This window comes from Tamandua tetradactyla, chromosome 11 (genome assembly GCF_023851605.1).
Source record: "Tamandua tetradactyla isolate mTamTet1 chromosome 11, mTamTet1.pri, whole genome shotgun sequence".
NCBI classification, from domain to species: Eukaryota; Metazoa; Chordata; class Mammalia; order Pilosa; family Myrmecophagidae; genus Tamandua; species Tamandua tetradactyla.
In genome coordinates, this window is record NC_135337.1 from 16759388 (window position 1) to 16778972 (window position 19585).

Here is a 19585-nt window from a genome sequence, read left to right on the forward strand (position 1 = left end):
GTATAACATGTGACTTTTAACGTGATTTTTCACAAAACTTAAATACCTAATACCATTTGTTTTGATGTTACTCTTTACCCTGAAACTCAATCTACTGTATAGCAGAACTCATATATGTTGAAGTCTTAAGTGTTATTTAGTCTCTCATTGCCATACCTGGATTCTTGTTCCAGTAAAACATTTCTTTTAATTATTAGAACTTTTATACAAAACATTTGGTAATGCAAGAAAGTTTTTGGTCATGCATACTATGTCCAAATGGAACAAAGTTTGGTATAAATAAGAAGAGTTAGTTCTAAAATTTTGTATTAAAAAATGTTGATTTTAACAAACTTCTCACAGAGTCAACAATGATGTTTTAAATTACCACCTAACCATCCATAAAAGAAATGATTAAAGTCTAACATATTCAGATTTTAAAAATCTAAAGCCAAAACTGTTAGCTTAATTCTATCAGATATGAATCAACTTTTCAGATAAACTAAGGTAGGAGAGAAAAATCTTGCATCCTTAAATTATATCTCAGTTGATGTCTTTTCCCTGTGCCTCACTATTATGATTACAACTAAATCATATACAGAAACATATTAATGCTTCATTACCTCTGTTTCATTTAACATTCTGTGATGCCAATTATATTCATGACTTTCTTAACCTACTGTACCTGGGAGACGACAATAGCCAGTTCTGTGCTTACATGGGTTCCATGGTGTGAGGTGTTTGAACTCAGTACATGTTTATATACCAGAGATTGAGATGGAGCCTGAAGCTTAAGGAAAAATTGGGTCTGATGGGACCTGACAAATTATTGTAAGTGATGAGCAAAAAAAAGATGGCGGGTGGGGAGATTATTCACTAAACATTAAAACTCCTACACGGGAATAATTTATTTTGTATATTATTGAAGTTGCTCTGTAGTTTTATATCACTAGTATTTTCCCAAAATTCCTTGTTTTCGTTCTTCACTTTGCCAATGGCAAATGACTGCCTCTTTACCTATAAAGCAAAAACCCTTCTGTATTTCCCAAACTGAACACAATAAAATTATATTTGCTGGGTGGGCCATGGTGGCTCAGCAGGCAGAGTTCTTGCCTGCATGCCAGCGACCCAGCTTCCCGGTGCCTGCCCATGCAAAAAAAAAATCATATATATTAATGTTTGATAAGCCCAAGGTGATTAACTGCCAGCAGTCTCAGAAGCATCTCCTTATCCTGAGAATCATTTACATATTAGGTCATTCCATTCTCTAGTAGCACCTATCAAGATGGTATTATTTAAGAATGGATTTCCACTCCAAAGCTGAGTACCTTATTTAAATTGCCTTTTTTGGTTTTTTTGGAAGCTAATTATAGCAACTTTCTTTTTTTATGTGTGTGTGTGTTTTAGGACTCTTTTTTATTTTTCTTCATCCTTATTTCAACTGGCTAAAATTACTCTCTGCCCCTGGGCTGTTCAGCTATTCAGTCTTTAAATATCAATGGATAGCCATTATTTATAGTTCCCATTGAGCGAAGTCACACCTATTTTGATTGGTTTTAATCTTTGCCTATAAATCAGTTCTTCTGTCATTAGAAAATAAAATAAAATAGTGTAGCAAATGCTTTCCCTGCTATCTAGTCCAATTTTTTTTTTTTTTTAACTGAGCTCAAAATAGCAAGTCTCAGCATAAAATTGCAGACCTCACTTCGGAAACTTAGCACTGGCTGGAAAGGACATGATAGTGTAACATCGTTGCAGAGACCCTTAGTAAGTGACATTTCTGCAAATTATTGCCTGACCAAATAGGCAAGTCAGTTCTTGATGATTTAGGTAAAGGGACTCAGAGGGAAAATCTGTGAACAATTGTTATATAGTTTTGCACTAGCTAGAGAAATGGTCCTTAAAGTTAAAAGAAAATTTCTTTATCACTTCTTTTTCTTTCCTTTTCTTCTGAGTTTTAGTGTTATAATGACTTAAACATTTATTAGCTAGGGTACTCTAGAGACACAGAATCAGCAGGAAATATTCGTACATATAAAATCGTAAAAGTGACTCACATAACTGTGGGAATGCAGAGTCCAAAATCCGTGGGGCAGGCTGTGAAGCTAACGATTTCAATGGAGGGTCTGGATGAACTCCACAGGAGAGGTTCACCAGCCAAAGTAGGAAGAGAGCCTGTCTCTTCTGAATTATCCTTAAAAGGCTTCCAGTGATTAGATTACACATCACTCATTGCAGAAGACACTCCCCTTGGCTGATTACAAATAGAATCAGCTATGGAAACATGATCATGATTTAATTCTATGAAATGTCCTCATTTGCAACAAACAGGCCAGCACTTGCCCAACCAGACAAACGGGTATCACCACTTGGCCAAGTTGACATATGAATCTGCCCATCACAAAAACATTTATATAAAATTCTAATACTGAGAGGTTTTTTTTTTCTAAAGTTCATTTAACTTCTTTAAAGAAAATATTCTGTGCTTTAGTAGAGTGAAATTGAAGGCTTTAGGTAATCATTACATTAAAAAATCTATTAATAATCATGGAGAATGGTTTCCTTCACAGTCAGTTTTGTGCTTTATTTGAGGATATCCAATTAAAAAATACATATTTTTAGCAATTCAACAATCTTATTGTTGGATTTAGGATAAAATATTCCTCCGTTAAGCAGAATACAGCCCGGGATGTCTCCAAGGCTGAAAGTTAAGGCATATGGGAGTGATCATCGGTTGTGTTCTCCTTCACCAGTTGCCCCTCTAGGCTCTAAAGAATCTGCTCTCTCGATCCTTGAAAACACTATACCACTGCTGTTACCCTCCCACTCCCTTCCACACAGACTCACACATGCAAACACTACTCTCGTCACAAACGTTCTTTCTCCAAAAAGAAGCAGTTCTCTATTCTTCCTTCTCTGTTTCTCCCTCTTCTCTTTCACCATCCTATTTGTTTATTTACTCTACTCTCAAAATCTTCCTATTGCCCTTCCCTTTTAAACTACTATCCACAGTAGTTTAGTCAGGACCAGTACTGAGTGGAAGTGGGTGAAACAGAGCAGATGTGATAAATGTGGAATAATAGACAGGAGAGGACACAGGTATTTTCTCTGCTCCACCTCTACTCTTTCTGCACCCGGTTCTCATCATTCTGAAAAGGACTGCATCACCTAGACCAGAAAGTGAAAGTTCAGATTATGTTGATTTTAATAATAGCATTTTTCTTGTTTTGAAATGTCAAAAATGTTCAAGCTTATCCAGGCACTCCTGGTAGTACAGCAATGATCAGTAGTGTTACGGTTAAGTTCTAGTGTCAACTTGGCCGAATGACCACGTCCAGTAGTCTGGTCAGGCAAGCACTGGCCTGACCTTTGCTACAAGGATATTTGATGGCTGGTTGATGAACTGGAAGGCTGGAGAAGTAAGTCATCAGTCAATTGATTGCATCTGTAACTGATTACATCTGCAATCAACTAAAGCACACCTCCCTCAACGAGGTAATCGAGATAATCAAATCAGTTGAAGGCTTCTAAGGAAGTAGAGAGACTCTTTGACTCTTCTTCAGCCAAGTGAGCCTTTCCTGTGGAGTTCATCGGAGCCACCAGCTCTACAGCCTGCCCTACAGAGTTTGGACTTCCATTCCTATGGTTGGATGAGACACCTTTATAAATCTCATATTTACAGATTTCTCCTGTTGGTGCTGTTTCTCTAGCACAACCAGTAAGAGAAAAAACACCAGCGTTCAAGAAGCGCTGTCTTGGAAGTCAGAGGACTGGACACTGAGCTCTGTGAGCTCTGGCTTTGCTGCTAAGAACATCTGTGTTCTGCATAAATCGTTTACTCCTGAATTTCAAATTTGTATTCTAGAACATTGATCCTAATTTACTGACTAGGAACTTTGCAGTGATGAAGAAGAGGAGAGCAACAGTGGCATTTAAAGTGGTTGGTGAATCCGTGTGTCCCCAAATGTTAAATGCTAATTGTATGCTGAATGGATAAAATATTTTGAAATATGTGTATTAAGTTAATGATGTTACTGAATTTATACCAGCTTTTATATACTTGGTTTCTTGTAATTCTATGTCAATGGAAACAGAAAACACAATTTGTCTGTTTGACGTTGAAAAAGGGTTCTACTGCTCAATAAATTTAGGAACTTTGAGAATAGATTTTGTCTATAGTTCTTTCCTGCCTAAAATTATAGAATTCATTGCTACTCAGTAAATTGATTATTTCAGCCTAATTTATGAGTTGAATTCACTCTTGACACCAATAAACTAAATCTACTTTGATTCTAGATCTCATCTTACTTTCAGAAAAACATCGTAATTTCCATTCCCTTTTCATCTATATCCAGTGAAGTATCACAATAAAAATCTTACCTATGTATTTAAACTTTTCCATGTAATATTTTCTTTTGTGGGACTATCACAAAATTCTTTTTGACTCTGCTTAAAGCACCTTTTTTATTTTATTTTTTCATAATGGCATGAACTAACATACGTATCAGGTCCTTAAGGTTTATATTGGTTTTGATATCCAAACTTTTAGCTTTTAAGTGAGTCCTAATACAGGCAACACGTGATTTATCCCTGGGCAACATGCTTCTTTCAATAGCAGTTAACTTTAACAATTACTTCAGGCCATCTAAGTTGATGCTGTGCAGTAAATAGTAGAACGGGGGATCACAGCGAGCAAGGAGAGAAAATGAAATGGAATCTGAACACTGAAAAATCACTTCTAAGAGTAAAACATCATTGTTTTTATAAGTCTTGAAGCCAAAGTAGCACACTGATGTTCCCAGTCTCCAGTGATTCAGGATGAAGGGTTTGGGAGAGATTTTGTCCAAAAACTAGAAAAAATAGAGGCATCAGAAAATGCCTTGCCCTTGGTAACATATCAATGTCTTTTAAAAAATATACACCTCCTACCCTTGTCAGCAGTAATTCCTCCATTCATATATTTAGCAATTTTGTGTGTGGGTAGCTACTGTGTACTTATCTTTATGTCAGGCAGCAGTAGGACATCTTATCTAAACTCCTCATACCACGTGCCCTTATCTTCCAAGAATTTACAACCTTCTCGGGAAAATAATACTTATCATGGGATGTTACTTGTTAAATGCATTCAGCCACTATGAAAGAACTAAAGAAGCTGAATTTACTCTCAGAAAATGATAACACTTTACCTTAAATAAGTGGATCAGAATGTTTTTATCTTAGAACAAAATTTAAAGTCAATTAAATCTTTTAGCCATATAAATAACAAGTTAAAATTATTCTTCTGGGGCGGGCCGCGGTGGCTCAGCGGGCAAGAGTGCTTGCCTGCTATGCCGGAGGATCCCGGTTCGATTCCCGGCCCCAGTCCATGTAAAAAACAAACAAACAAACAAAATATAATAAAACAAGAAAATGTTTAAAGATGTTTCCCTTTCTTCCTCCCTTCCTTCCTTCCATCCTTCCTTCCTTCTCTCTGTCTTTCCTTCCCTTCCTCCCTCTCTCTTTAAAAAAAAAAAAAAAAAAAAAAAAAATTATTCTTCTGTTTATCTTTCTATTTCTCAAATTATTTTTAATAAGGAAAACTTATTTGGTTAGAGATTTTTTTCACATCAAATTATTGAGAAAGCATGATTTCTTTGGGTGAAATACAACAGTGAAATCCAAGCAGGTGGATTTATTAATATCCTCATTTAAAGTATATCCTCTTAAAAATAAAGGAAACAGCAATTCAAATTTTGAAAAAACAAAAAATTCAAATTCTAGTCAATGACATATATAAGTTCTGTTCTTAAATATGGGCATTGGCTTGAAACTTTCCTAAGGCAGTTGCCTTATCTCCATCAAACATATTTTAAGTCCAGAAGATGATGTGATTAGAGCATGAATGCAATATGATAAGAAAAAAAATCACTTAAAATTGTTGATATCCCTAGTCTAATGGGACAAATAGATGTGTTCCTTTAAAAACGAAGTTGAAAGACAGAGTTAATCTTTGGGTTGCTGGATGAGAACAGAAACATTGATAAGCCAATTGGTAAATACTAATTAATAATAGCATAGTGGGAAGTTTTAGAAGGGAATCATAGCTTGGAAGCCAGCTGCAAGGAAACTTTTGATTTGGTAAGTAGTATGATCAGACACGAAACAAGGGTAAAGAAAGTGAACCATTGGCAACTACTCATAAAAACTAAGGCCGTCAAAAGAGACTGGCCCACAGGTCCACATTTACCCCTCCCTAGCCAGGTAGCTTGCCCACAGCCTTAATCACCAGGAGGAAGTCTCTGCTTTTCAGATCTTTACTAAAAACTCTGGGATGGAGGCAAATGACTTGATTCTCTGGTTTACAAACACACAACTGACCCTCCCTCTTCCCCCTAACACGTGACAGTGGTAGACTCAGATACAGAGAAAGTTTTAAAAAAACCCACACAGTTTGCTTATTATGTAAACCAATGGATCCTACTCCACAGACATTCTGAAATACAAAGTGTTGAGGATGCTGAAATCATATGTCTTCTGGTCGCTGCAGCAGCCAAGGATAGACAGACGTCCAGGAGTAGGATTAGGCAATAAAATGTCCTACTTGAGTTGGAAGAGCTAGTCTGGTTCAGTGTTTGAAACCAGGTCCTTTCTGTGGTGAAAGGAGACTGTTTAAAAACTGAAATCCTTTGACTGTTCAGGTGACTATTTTATTGGTAACATTACCACATTATTTATCATACAAATAGTTAAGCTTTTGATAGTAGAGGATTTTCTACAGTTAATTAAAATATATTTTAGAATTTGCACTTTGGACTGAAAAATTTGTTTCATTATAGTAGTAGATTTATAAAAATAGATTTACTTAAAGTTATTTTCAAAAATAAAACTATTTCTAAGAGTAAAATCACACGTATATTTATATTAAACTAAAATTAAGGTTTATGTTTGTATTATTTAAGCAATAAATATACCAAGGAAAATAATTATATTGTTGGTATAAAGCATATATTTTACTAGTTTCTTTTATATCTGTCTCAATATATCACCAATATGTTTCAGAAATTGTTTTAAAAATAATTTTTAAAATATATTGTCCTAAAATTTGAGTGTTTTAACAAAACTGTCAACAATCTGTTCAAAGTTTACTATGCTGACAAATTCAAATGATACTTCTCTGTAGAACTGAATATTTTTCTTGGAGAAAGTAGTATTTCTAGATATATGACATAAATGAGAAATTAAAAGTGCATTTGAAAAATGGAAGGTATTTTTTAATTCAAAGTTTTTAATCTTAAAATCTTTAAGCATTTTAGGCTAATCACAGGTAATGCCCTATTGCCATCATTCATAATTTTATTTAGCAGCAAAGCCGTTTACAGGACAAAACATCAAATAAATTATCTTTTTATATTAATCTTTAAATATTTGGCCAAATTGACATGATAAAAATGTAATCAGCCTCTTCAATTTTATTTCATTCTAGTCAGAATTTACACTTTTTTAAAATTAAAATTAGGAGCTCATTAAAAGGTGCTTTCCAGAAGTAGAAAAATTGCAAAGTATAATTTCAAAATTACACCTCGCAGTGCTTTGAATCTGCATGAATTCCAGAAAAACATGCTTTCAAATTTAGCTCATGCCTTTGGGTGTAAGCCAGTTGTAAACAGAACATTTTGATGAGGCTACTTCTGTTAAGTTGTGACCCACCTCATTCAGGATGGGTCTTATTCTTATTACTAGAGTTCTTTATAAATGGGACGAATACAGAGAGAGAGAAAAGGTTGGAAGTAAGAAGCTGAAAGCAACAAAACGCAGGAGAGAAGGGCGATACCGGCAGATGCCTCTAAGCGCTTTGCATTACCGCAGAGGAGCCAAGGATTGCGGGCAGTTGAGCTTTGGGAAGAAAGCATTGATTGCCTTGATGATGTTTTGATTTGCAAAATTTCTCGGTCTCAGAGCTGTTAGCCTGTAAATTCTCATTGTTCAAGCCAAAACATTTATTGGTATCTGCTTTATGCAGCTTGATAAACTAAAACACAAGTTTATTAACATTTGAGCTCTCATTATTAAAAATGTTACATTTCCATTTATATCTGCTTAAATAAGTTTCAATATTTTTATTGTTTGCGGGTTTTATTTTCAATAATATCGAATCACTAATATATAAAAAACTTTTTTACATGTGCTTTATTTTTTTTTTATTATGATAATGATTACCCAGTAGTTCATGGTCAAGAGTCCCAAAATAGATAAGAAAATTTAAAGAGAACAAACTGACTGGATTTATTCTACCAAAAATCAACATTTTCTATATAATTATAGCGTTACTGACACCATGATATCAGTGCAAAAGTAGACAAAACTACTGGTGCAGGAAATGCAAAAGAATAAAAATAATATGAATATACCTGAACCCCAGAAAAGCCATGCCCTTTGATCCTCATTCAATATTGTTGGGTAGGAGCATTTTGATTGTTTCTGTGAAGATGTGACCCAACCAATTATGGGTGGTAACTTTTGATTAGATGATTTCCATTGAGGTGTGTCTCCACCCACTGAAGGTGGAGTAGCTTGTTGGAATCCTTTAAAAGAGGAAAATTTTGGAGAGAGCCCCTTTTTGGTAGAGCCACGTGAAAGCCAGCAGATGATGCCATGTTTGCCATGTGCCCTTCCAGCTGAGAGAGAAAAGTTGAACGTCCTTGGCCTTCTTGAACCAAGGTATCTTTCCCCAGATGCCTTAAATTGAACATGTCTATAGACTTGTTTTAATTGAGACTGCATTCGCCATGTGCCTTCTCACTTGAGAGAGAAACCCTGAACTTCACTGGCCTTCTTGAACCAAGGTATCTTTCCCTGGATGCCTTTGATTGGACATTTCTATAGACTTTGTTTTAATTGGGACATTTTCTCGGCCTTAGAACTGTAAACTAGCAACTTATTAAATTTTCCTTGTTAAAAGCCATTCCGTTTCTGGTATATTGCGTTCTGGCAGCTAGCAAACTAGAAGAATACCACTGTTTATTTATTCAAATAAAGAAATGGAAGTAGTAATAATTGTACAAAGAATGGTCATAATTTAATCAGAAAATGATTAGACTTTCAAAAAATAAAATTAGATGCTGGCATCACAACATACAGAAAAATAAAAATTATGTAGGTTAAAAACATAATTGTGAAAGAAAAGATACTTGGATCCCTTTATAACTTCAGGGTATGGAAATATTTCCCTTTAAACAAGAAATCTTGAGACATGCTTTTGCCTAAGTTAAAATAAAATCTCTATTCCATGAAAAACTCACAAACAAATGTAAAAACAAATCAATAAGAGAAAGATAATCTAGTAGAAAATAGGCAATTCCATAGAGGAAACTGAATAAGAAGAATAGCTTACAAATAAAAATAATCTCAATTTCTCTAGTAATGAAAAAGTATGCATTGATTATAAATATCTTTAAATATCACTTTATACCTACTAGATTGGCAAAAATGAAAATGTATGATAATATGAAATATGTATGAAATATGAAATGTATGATAATACATTTTGATGGGGATTTTAAAAATTGGGAGTTTCATACTCTGTTTATAGTAAGATAAATTGTTAACCTTTTATATAGGTATATATAAAATGGTATACTCCATGTATCTGGAGATCTACAAGAACACCTCCAGATTCAAGGATTTGCCAGAAGTATATACTTAACACACAGTCATACTCACTGCCATAATGAATTCCAGTGAAGGGAGACAGAGCAAAATCAGCAAAGGGCAAAGGCACATGGGAAGAAATCTTGGGGAAGCTAGGTGCCAGCTTTCAGAGTGCTCTCCCAATAGCATGCTCTCCCAGGGAACATGCTAAATTCTCTGAATCACTATTGATGACAACATGTGCAATGTGTTTTGTATTAGGGAAGCTCATTTGCCAGGGTTTTTACTGGGGCTAGTTATTAGGCAACCTCTTCTTGGCATGGACAAAATTCTTGAGTTCCAGAAGGACAGCATGAGTGCAGCATAAACTGAATTGTTTGTTCCATTTAGGCAAAGTGAGCCATTCTCATCAATTCCTAGGATTTAGGAATCCTCTAGAATTCTAACTACTTAAGTGCCAACCAAGGGCAAACCATGTATGCAGGCTTTTCAAAAGATAGCAGTGAGGTAAAATGAAAAGAACTGTAATATTTGAAAACCCACAAAGGTAAATGATCGATGAAGCATGGATCTGGCTTCCCACTCCTGCCCCCTTTGCTGCCAGTAGTTTAGAGGCCTGAGGGCATCTCCGTCCTGGCATACCTGAAATCCACTTGTGTTATGCGAGGGATGTTCTCTGCCCAGGAAAAAATATTGGATGTGTGTACAAGGATAACATGTAGGAAAAATTTCTTTGCAATATCATTTTCAATATTGAAAAATTGGTATAATTTAAAAATTCTATAAACTGGAGAATGAATTAATATATTACATTTATATATTATAATGTTTTCAAAATGATAATAAATGGTTGAAATATACATATATCTACGTGGATATTTTTTACACATATAAGGTTTAGAAAAAATGATTAATTTACAGATTGTTACCCTTCAGATAAAGTTAAAAACTTGCAAATAATACTAAATATGGTCTTTGAATACAAACTTATGTAATAAAAGTTAGACATATGCAGAGAAAAAAAAATACCAAGATTAAAAAAATATACTCTTTTGGGAGAGAAGAGAGAAGAATGAAATCTGAGAGAGGGAAATAGATTTCAGTTGCATCTATAATACTTTATCCCTTAAAAAAGTTCTGAAGCAATTATGGAAAAATGCTAATATTTGATAAAGTTGAATGGTAGGGACATAGATATGTATTATCATATTCTTTAGGACTTTCACTGTGTCAGAAATGTAATATAAATTCAAAATAGATGGTAATATTTTATACCCCCACTTACACTGAAAGCTTCTTAGCCTCTCTTACTAAAGATAATTTAAAAGGCTAAATGAAACTATCTCCAAAGATTTTTGACACAAAACTGTTCGAATTTCTAAGCACCACAGACAAGATTAAAAGGATTCCAGGTGAGGTGCGAAAGTATATTCTACTAGGCCTAAAGGCAAAAGTGGGTTTGATTCTATATTGACAAAAACCTGTAGATGGTCTTTAAAGTAGAGAACTTTATCATGGTGGGTATATTGCTCTGAGTAGCTACTTAAAAATAATGATAGTTTTTATTAATTCTAATTTGTTGCCAGTGAGAAGACCTGTAAAGAATTGGCCAGAGAAACCCTGGATCCTCAAATTCCATTCATCAAAAGCTCTTAATAAATGTTGAGCCTGAAATGCCAGATGCTGCAACTTCCACAAGTGTTTTTGTCCAAAACTATTTTAGCCCTCAGTACTCCTGGCCCGTTTTCTCCATGGAGCACTGTTGTCCTTCATCTGTGCACATATTCTCCTCCTCTCTCAATATTATGTCAGATGATGAAGCGAGAATATTGCTAGAAATAATAGCTCTGATTATTTGAGTTCTTACTGTGTATAAAACATAATTCCCAATCTTTATGAATTATTAGAATATTATTAAGGCCTCTCCTTAGTTGCCAAGTAAGCATCTCAAACAGAATGTGTGATATATGCATGAATCTCTCTTTCCTCCCAGCAGGGCCATTCTCTTTGAGGCAAAAAACTGAGATTCACATTTCTTTCACATCCTACACGTAATTTGTTCATGAGACAATTCAGGTAGCTCTACCTTCCAAATATATTTTTCATCTTCATTCCCCTCACATTTGTATTTCTGCTATAGTCCAAACCAATATCATTGGCTGCACCATTCTTATGCCTTCCAGTATTTCTCAGCCTCCACTCCTGACCTTCCAATTCCATTGTCCATATGGTGGTCAAGATGGAAGTCGGGTCATGTCACTTTTGTGCAAGGAGACATATGTTCTTACTGTAATAGGAATAAAAGCTGAAGCTCTTCAATGAAAAGAGACACTGCATTGTCTGGCTCCTGACATTGTCTGACCACATCTTTTATCATCCTCCCTGCTGATGTAAATTGAGTTACACTGGCATTTCCGCAGATCCTTAAATATGCCCGACCATTTCTAGACCTTTGTACCTTATTTTTCTTTTGCCTGAAACAAATTTTTCCCAAATGTTTGCATGGCTTGCTACTCCAGAGATGATTTTATTAACAAAGTCTTTTATTTCTTTTTGTTTTTTTGAAATAGCACATTACCTGATACATACATACATATATATATATATATATATATATATATATATATATATATATAAATTTATTTATTGTGAATGTCCTCCAGTAGAATATAGTTCATGCAGACTGGGATTTTGTTGTTCAGCATTGTATTCTAGAGCCTACAATACTTTCCAGCAAGTAGCAGGAGCTCATTCAATATTTGATGAATAAATGAATTAAAAACCGTATGAGAAATGCATTTTATCAACTTAATTTTACAGATCGAGAAACAAGAAAAGAAAGATTAAATAACATATCCAACCAGCAAATGGAAGATCCACAATTTGAACCCATGATCTGAGTCATACCCCACCTGTATCTCCATGAAATCAATTTTATTCAAATGTCCCACCCAACAATAGTTCTGCCCCCCCGTAAGATTGGATTGTATGAATATGGCCTTCCTGGGGGTATATAACAATTCCAAACCAGCATAAGTAAGAAAAATGGAATAAAGATTTTAAAGGAATGTTTCATCTCCCTTCAATTTTTATAAGAAGACTAATTGAATCCACCCCATCCCATACTTTTTCAGAGAGCTGCCCTTTTAAATTTGAAGAGGGCTTTATTTTGCATTAATTATTTGGCATGATGAACCCCAGATGATGCTCTGAGAGCAGGAGAGTCCTAATGTAGATAGAGACAGAGAGAACAACTCAGTCCTAGCACTTGGGCCCTGTGCAGTCCTTTGATCTAGCTCATCTGAAGGGAAAGACTAAGATGAAGGAATTTTGTGCGCCCCCTCGTGGTAGGCATCTCCCATTATCCAATTATCCCCAGTTTTATGAGAAAAATAAAATTGATTAGTGTTTGAGTTATTTTTGACTTATATGACTAGGCTTTGAGAAGACCTAAGCATTCAAGCCATAAAATTAGGGTCAAAACAGCCTTATCAACTTATTATCATTTTATCTCAATATAATACTCTGGACTTGCCAATCCAAATCTATAATTAGCACTTGACATGCCAGTGATACTTTCCCTCTATTACCGTGCATATTATTCCTAACACTTAGTAAAGTAATTTCGGGGTTATTATCACTATTTTACAGAGGAACAGCAGAGACTAAAAGAGTTTAAATAACCATTTCAAGGTCACAAAACCTGAAAGGGTCAACAACAGGATTTAAGCCATTTTCTATTTGATTTCAAAGCCCTGTGGTTTTTCTACTATGCCATGCAGGTTCCATTAAGTTATGACAAATGTCCCAGTGTTGAGAAAATTAAAAATATATCATTGATGTTTCAAATCTGGGCTTACTTATTATTGCTGATGCTGTTGCTATTTATGTGAGGATGGCTGAAAGGGGAATAAATGAATCACTGCGTTCACATCAGTGGTGCTAATGTAGTCACTGTCTCCAGAGCCTGTAACCATTGGTAGCTCTGCACTTTCCTTCTCCAGCTGTCCAGGGCCTTTGCATAAAATAAGCTATTCTATATCTGGACGCTAAATCCCCTAACTGGTTGGCTGCTGTCACCCTTCAGTATCCCACAGTTTTGCCTCAGTGCTTTGGGGTGCTTTCCAGTAGGCATTGTAGATCTTCTGTTTTGCATTTCCAGGATGAAAACCAAGCCACTGTTTGGTGCACTGAAGCTTTAATTTGAACAATGGGGCCATGGCTACTTCAAAGATTTAATGTTCTTCCAAAGGTTCCCGATATAATCAGTGGGAAAATTTGGCGCATTCTGAAAAAAAAATCAATTTGTGTATTAAGATGCAGACAGAAGTGCTTTAAATATTTAAAACCAAACTTTGAATGCTCAAAATGTATTTTCCCCTAGATTGATTTAAACTAATTTCAGGGAATCACACACACTATATGTAAGGCATGATAATTTGATGCTGTATGTGTTGATGGCTTTAGTAAGTAGATTTTGTCAGGACCAAATGTCATCGGTTTGATTCTCACAGGGTGAAGGGAGAGGTTCTGTGTGAATGTAGCAGTCGTGGAGTAGAAGGAGGGTTGCCTGCCCCAAATGACCCAGCTCTAACTTCTTGAAACCTGAAGATCAAAAGACAGAAAACTGGGTTCATTTGCATCATTGCACAGCGTTTCAACCTGACAGTTGCTGGTCTCGTGCACTGCTGCCTTTCTCTTATTGTTGATCATGTGTTCCACATCTCCTCGTGCACTCCATGCTCAAGCGAGGTCAGGGAGCAGCTGGGCAAAGAAAACATCAAGAGCTAGGTAAGCCATGCCATACCTGTGTGCCTCTGTGGCAGTCGGTGCTTGTCTGAAGCATCTGAGCTGGAAGGGAATTAAAGCACCAGTGCTGCTGAGATGGGGCGATTTGTAATTCTTGCTGTGAGTTACCACAAAGTAATTTAATTCCACTGTTGGTCGCAAACGCTGCGTTTTGCCTGAGTTATAAAAAGAATCATATTGAGGCTTTTAGAGCAGACTTTTATGTGGATTTCTAAGCATTAGGATTTTGTCGGTCTATCACACAGTTCATCAAATGCTTTCTTTCTGGGACTTGCTTTGCACAGTGCTGGATGGAAAGATTTAGAGATTAATTTGAACTTTAATGAAAATTAGCTGTGTCGTTTGGTTTCATGTTGTGATTGTCATCACGGAGGTCAGTACTAATGATATGTTAGGCTCTCTTTGACAGTTTGCATACAGGCAGAGTTTACTCAGAGCACAGCAATGCCATTCCCAGAAGATGAGAAGGTATTGAACTGTCAAACCGGGACTGCACAGGTGACAGCTGATGCATTTTAGATCAGCTCCCTAACAAAGTGATCAGGGTTTTTACTCCTCTCCTCCCCTAATAGTGAAGATATTTATTTTCTCAAAGTTGCATATGTTAAACAGTTTCCTAGCAGATTTTTTTCGTTTTGCTTTTGAATCCTTATGAACAATAAAAATGTGCAATTATTAAAGAGCCTTTTGCAAAATTTATTTAATAAAAGACAAAATATGTTACATTGCAACTTAATAATTTTAATTCTATTTATGATTGCAATTAATTTGCATGGATACTGATTTTTTTCAGGCAAGGGAATTAGGCACATATAGATATTGACAGAAGTATACATGTTTGGATAGACATAAATATTGCATATTCATAGATTTTTATTTCATATATGCTAAAAAATTTCTATTTTCCTTGTATTTAATATTTTAACAGTTTAAAAATGCTAATACTATTAATAAAATAAATGTTTTAGTTTGATTTTTACCTCACATTTCTAAGAGAAAATTATATGAAACAATATAGGAAGATACACAGCTATCTCTAACTACTTAGCGTATATTATTTGTTCACCACTGAGCATAAATTTCCAGGCAATCTGTGTATAGGGAGACAAGCCCTTTCAGATACTGATTTCTAATATATGTTAAATATTAAAGGAGTCCTTGTGTGATTGGAGAAAGATTGTTTCTAGCTTTGGAGATACAGTACAACACACAAAGTAAACCATTACGTTTGCAATAGTTTAATAAAAGTATATGTATCCATTAAAATATTTTAGGAACTATGTGTGATTAAGTTCTGAAAGGTTTATCTCATTTTCATATATATACTCACTTTTATTAATCTAGTCATTTAGTATATACTTAGAATTATTGAAAATAGATCTGATTCCACAAATTGCATTTATTAGGCTAGGCTAGACAATACAATTCCATCTGGGCATAAATGAACGCAATAGCTTTTACACAGAAGTCACCTAAATGGTATTCTCTCTACATTTCAGGGCAGTGGGGAATGCAATACAACTAGAGATGATTGACATTTTTCCTAACCTTTCTGTCCTTTCCTCATGAAAATGCTTAGCTACTCCTTAGAAGCACAGCTGTTGGACAAAGCAAAGGTTCCAAGGCTATGCCTTTGGGAGGGTTAACAGAGAAATGCAGCCAATCAAAAGGCAGGCTGAGAAATGTCAGATCAGATATGCCAATCACTGCAACAAAGGTGATGACCCAAAGAGGTGACAATGCCAACTTGATGCTGAACTCAATTTAAAAAGCACCATTCTCTTGCTACCTATTTTACTTCTTTATTTGTTAATTTATTTATTTATTATTTACCAGAAATATCCACAGCAAATATAAGATGATATACAGAGACTTGAAAAAGTCTCATTTTTTGTTTAATAAAGGAAAAGTAAATTTTCTTTCACCAAAAGAAGACCTTCAGTTGATCATATAAATTGGAGGAAAAAAAAGACTTTCTGAGCATGAATATTGCTGTGCAAGAAAAATTGTGCACATATGTCAACCCTGCCTTTTAATACAACAGTTAAATGACATTGCCAAGGTATAGAAAAGTGTTTAACATAAAAAGCTTAAGAATTCAATTGACGGAAACCTTTATTTTGCCTGTCAATTTTTACAAATTAATTAAAGTAGATATTGTTGTCAGTAAGAATGAAAATTAAAAAGAAAACATCATAATTATTGGATTAATGCAAAGCTTGCTCAACATTCAGTGGAAGAGATAGAGATTTAGCCCTGAATTATTAATTAAATTGCTTTTACCTTGGTTTTCCATCTTTATTTCCTTTTTCTTTATAAAAAATTATTAGAATTCACTGCTACCTACCATACTTGCTACTGTATTTACCTTCCAATTGCATTTTCGCACCCCAATTGCATTTCAACACTAGTTGCATGTAAGGTTGTTATGTAAGTTTGTTATGTAAGGTTACCAACTGTACTCATACTAGGTTATATAGTTAGCCAGTTAAAATGAAAAACAAATGCCAGATGTTGCCATCCCAAATCATTAAAATTTTTGATCATGATGGGCAGGGATTGAACCTGGGGCTGCCATAGCAGCATTTGACATAAAAACCATAAGAGGAAGCAACTAACAGTATAAGCCCTTGGACAAAAAAAAAGGAAATAAATAAAAACAAAACAAGGGGCAAGAAGAAAAAGAAAAACATGTCTTTTGCATATGGCTGATGTGTGCAGGCATGTATTTCCTTTGCTTAAGTGTTTTTCCACGCGCTCTTCTTGTCTTTTGTTTTGTAGTTGCACTCGCCACTGGTAGAACCTATTTTGCAAGCTTGTATGGTAGTACAAGTCTTTGGTGGTAGTGGAACCTCCAAACTCAATATTTAAAAAAATTTATTTTTATTGGAGAAGTTGTAGGTTTACAGAACAATTATGCATGAAATACAGAGTTCCCATACAGCATTCTATTATTAACACCTTGCATTAGTGTGATATATTTGTTACAATTGATGAAAGAAAATTTTTATAATTGTAAACTGAACTCTATGGTTTACATTAAGGTTCACTGTTTGTGTTGCACAGTACCATGTTGTTGTGGTTTTAAATTCTAGTATGAAGTATCCCACCTAAAATGTTCCCCTTGTGACCACATTCAAACATGTAAATTCCATGCTGTTAACTGCGTCACTACCATCCATTACCAAGACTGTAAACCTCAATATTGACCACCCACACCACCCTGGTGCACTTGGACTCAGCCTTCATGGGAGACAATGAGGCCATGTGATATCTATTGCTGTGACCTGGACATCAAGTGCCCTAAGTACACCAACCTCAACCAGCTCAGCAACCACACTGCATCCTCCACCACAGCCTCCCTGAGCTCTGGTGGAGCCCTCAACATGGATCTCATGGTGCCCCAGCCCATATCTACCTTCCCTGGATGACCTACTCCCCACTGTCTCAGTCATGGGGGCCTACCATGAGCAACTCTCAGCAGAGAGTGCTTGTGAAGCCTCTCATCCGAGAGTAAATTGTGACTTGATTCATTGCTAGTCTCAAATGATTTTCTTACTTTCTTGCCATCTCTTTCACCCATTTGAACTAATAATTAAAAATATTTGCTTATGTTTTATAGACAGAGGATTTGGGGCTCTCCAATCCAATATGTTACTATACAAATAAATCCCTTTTTATCCACTTTAAAATATTTTGTTTGCTTTTGAGTTTATACATGGTTCTCCTTGATGGAATAAACTGATGTAAAAGAGAAATTAGGATAGTTCTGACTTTGGATAATTTTTTTCAAATATTTTTATTGAGAAATACCCACATATGCATAGTCCAACCATATTTCACAATCAGTAGCTCATAATATTGTCACATAGTCGTGCATTCTTCACCATGATCATTTTTAGAACAATTGCATTACTCTAGAAAAAGAAAAAAAAAAGAACTCATACATTCCATACCCCTTACCCCTCCCTCTCAAGGACCTACAGTATTTTAGTCTACCCAGTTTTTACCCTTTATCTCCTCTTATTTTTTTTAAATTTTTTTATCCCCCCCCCACTTTTTATTCATTTGTCCATACCCTGGATAAAAGGAGCATCAGACACAAAGTTTTCACAATCACACAGTCACATTGTAAAAGCTGTATAATTATATAGACTTCTTCAAGAATCAAGGCTACTGGAACATGGTTCAGCAGTTTCAGGTGCTTCATTCTAGCCATACCAATACACCATAAACTAAAAAAGGGATGTTGTGCCATTTTGAATCTGTGGCAGACACCAGAATAGCCATGACCTTTAATTCTCATTCAGTATTGCTGGGTGGGAGCATTTTGATTATTTCCATGAAGATGTGGCCCACCCAATTGTGGATGGTAACTTCTGACTGGATGATTTCCATGGAGGTGTGTCTCCACCCACTGAAGGTGGAGTTGCTTACTGGAATCCTTTAAAAGAGGAAACATTTTGGAGAGAATCCTCTTTTGGTAGAGCCATGAGAAAGCCAGCAGATGTCCCCATGTTCACCATGTGTCCTTGCAGCTGAGAGGGAAGCGTTGAACTTCATTGGTCTTCTTGAACCCAGGTATCTTTCCTTGAATGCCTTAAATTGGACATTTCTACAGACATGCTTTAATTGGGACATTTTCTCTGCCTTAGAACTATAAACTGGCAACTTATTGAATTCCCCTTTTTGAAAACCATTCTGCTTCTGGTATATAGCATTCCAGGAGCTAGCAATCTAGAACAGATATCTATACAATGTGTAAGAATAACCTCCAATATAACCTCCTGACTCTGTTTGAAATCTTTCAGCCTCTGAGACCTTTTGTCTCATTTCACTCTTCTCCCTTTTGGTCAAGAAGGATTCCCCATTCCCATGATGTCAGACCCCAGCTCATTCCCAGGATTTCTGTTACATGTTGCCAGGAAGATTTACACCCCTGGGAGTCATGTCCCACCTGAGATGAAGGACAATGAGTTCATCTGCCCAGTTGGCTTAGAGAGAGAGAGGCCACATCTGAACAACAAAAGAGGCTCTTCAGGGGTGACACTTAGGCATAATTATTACTAGGCTTGGCCTCTCCTTTGCAGGAATAAGCTTCATAAGGATGAGCCTCAATGTTGAGGGCTCAACCTATTGCATTGGTTATCCCCATTAATAGTGAAATTAT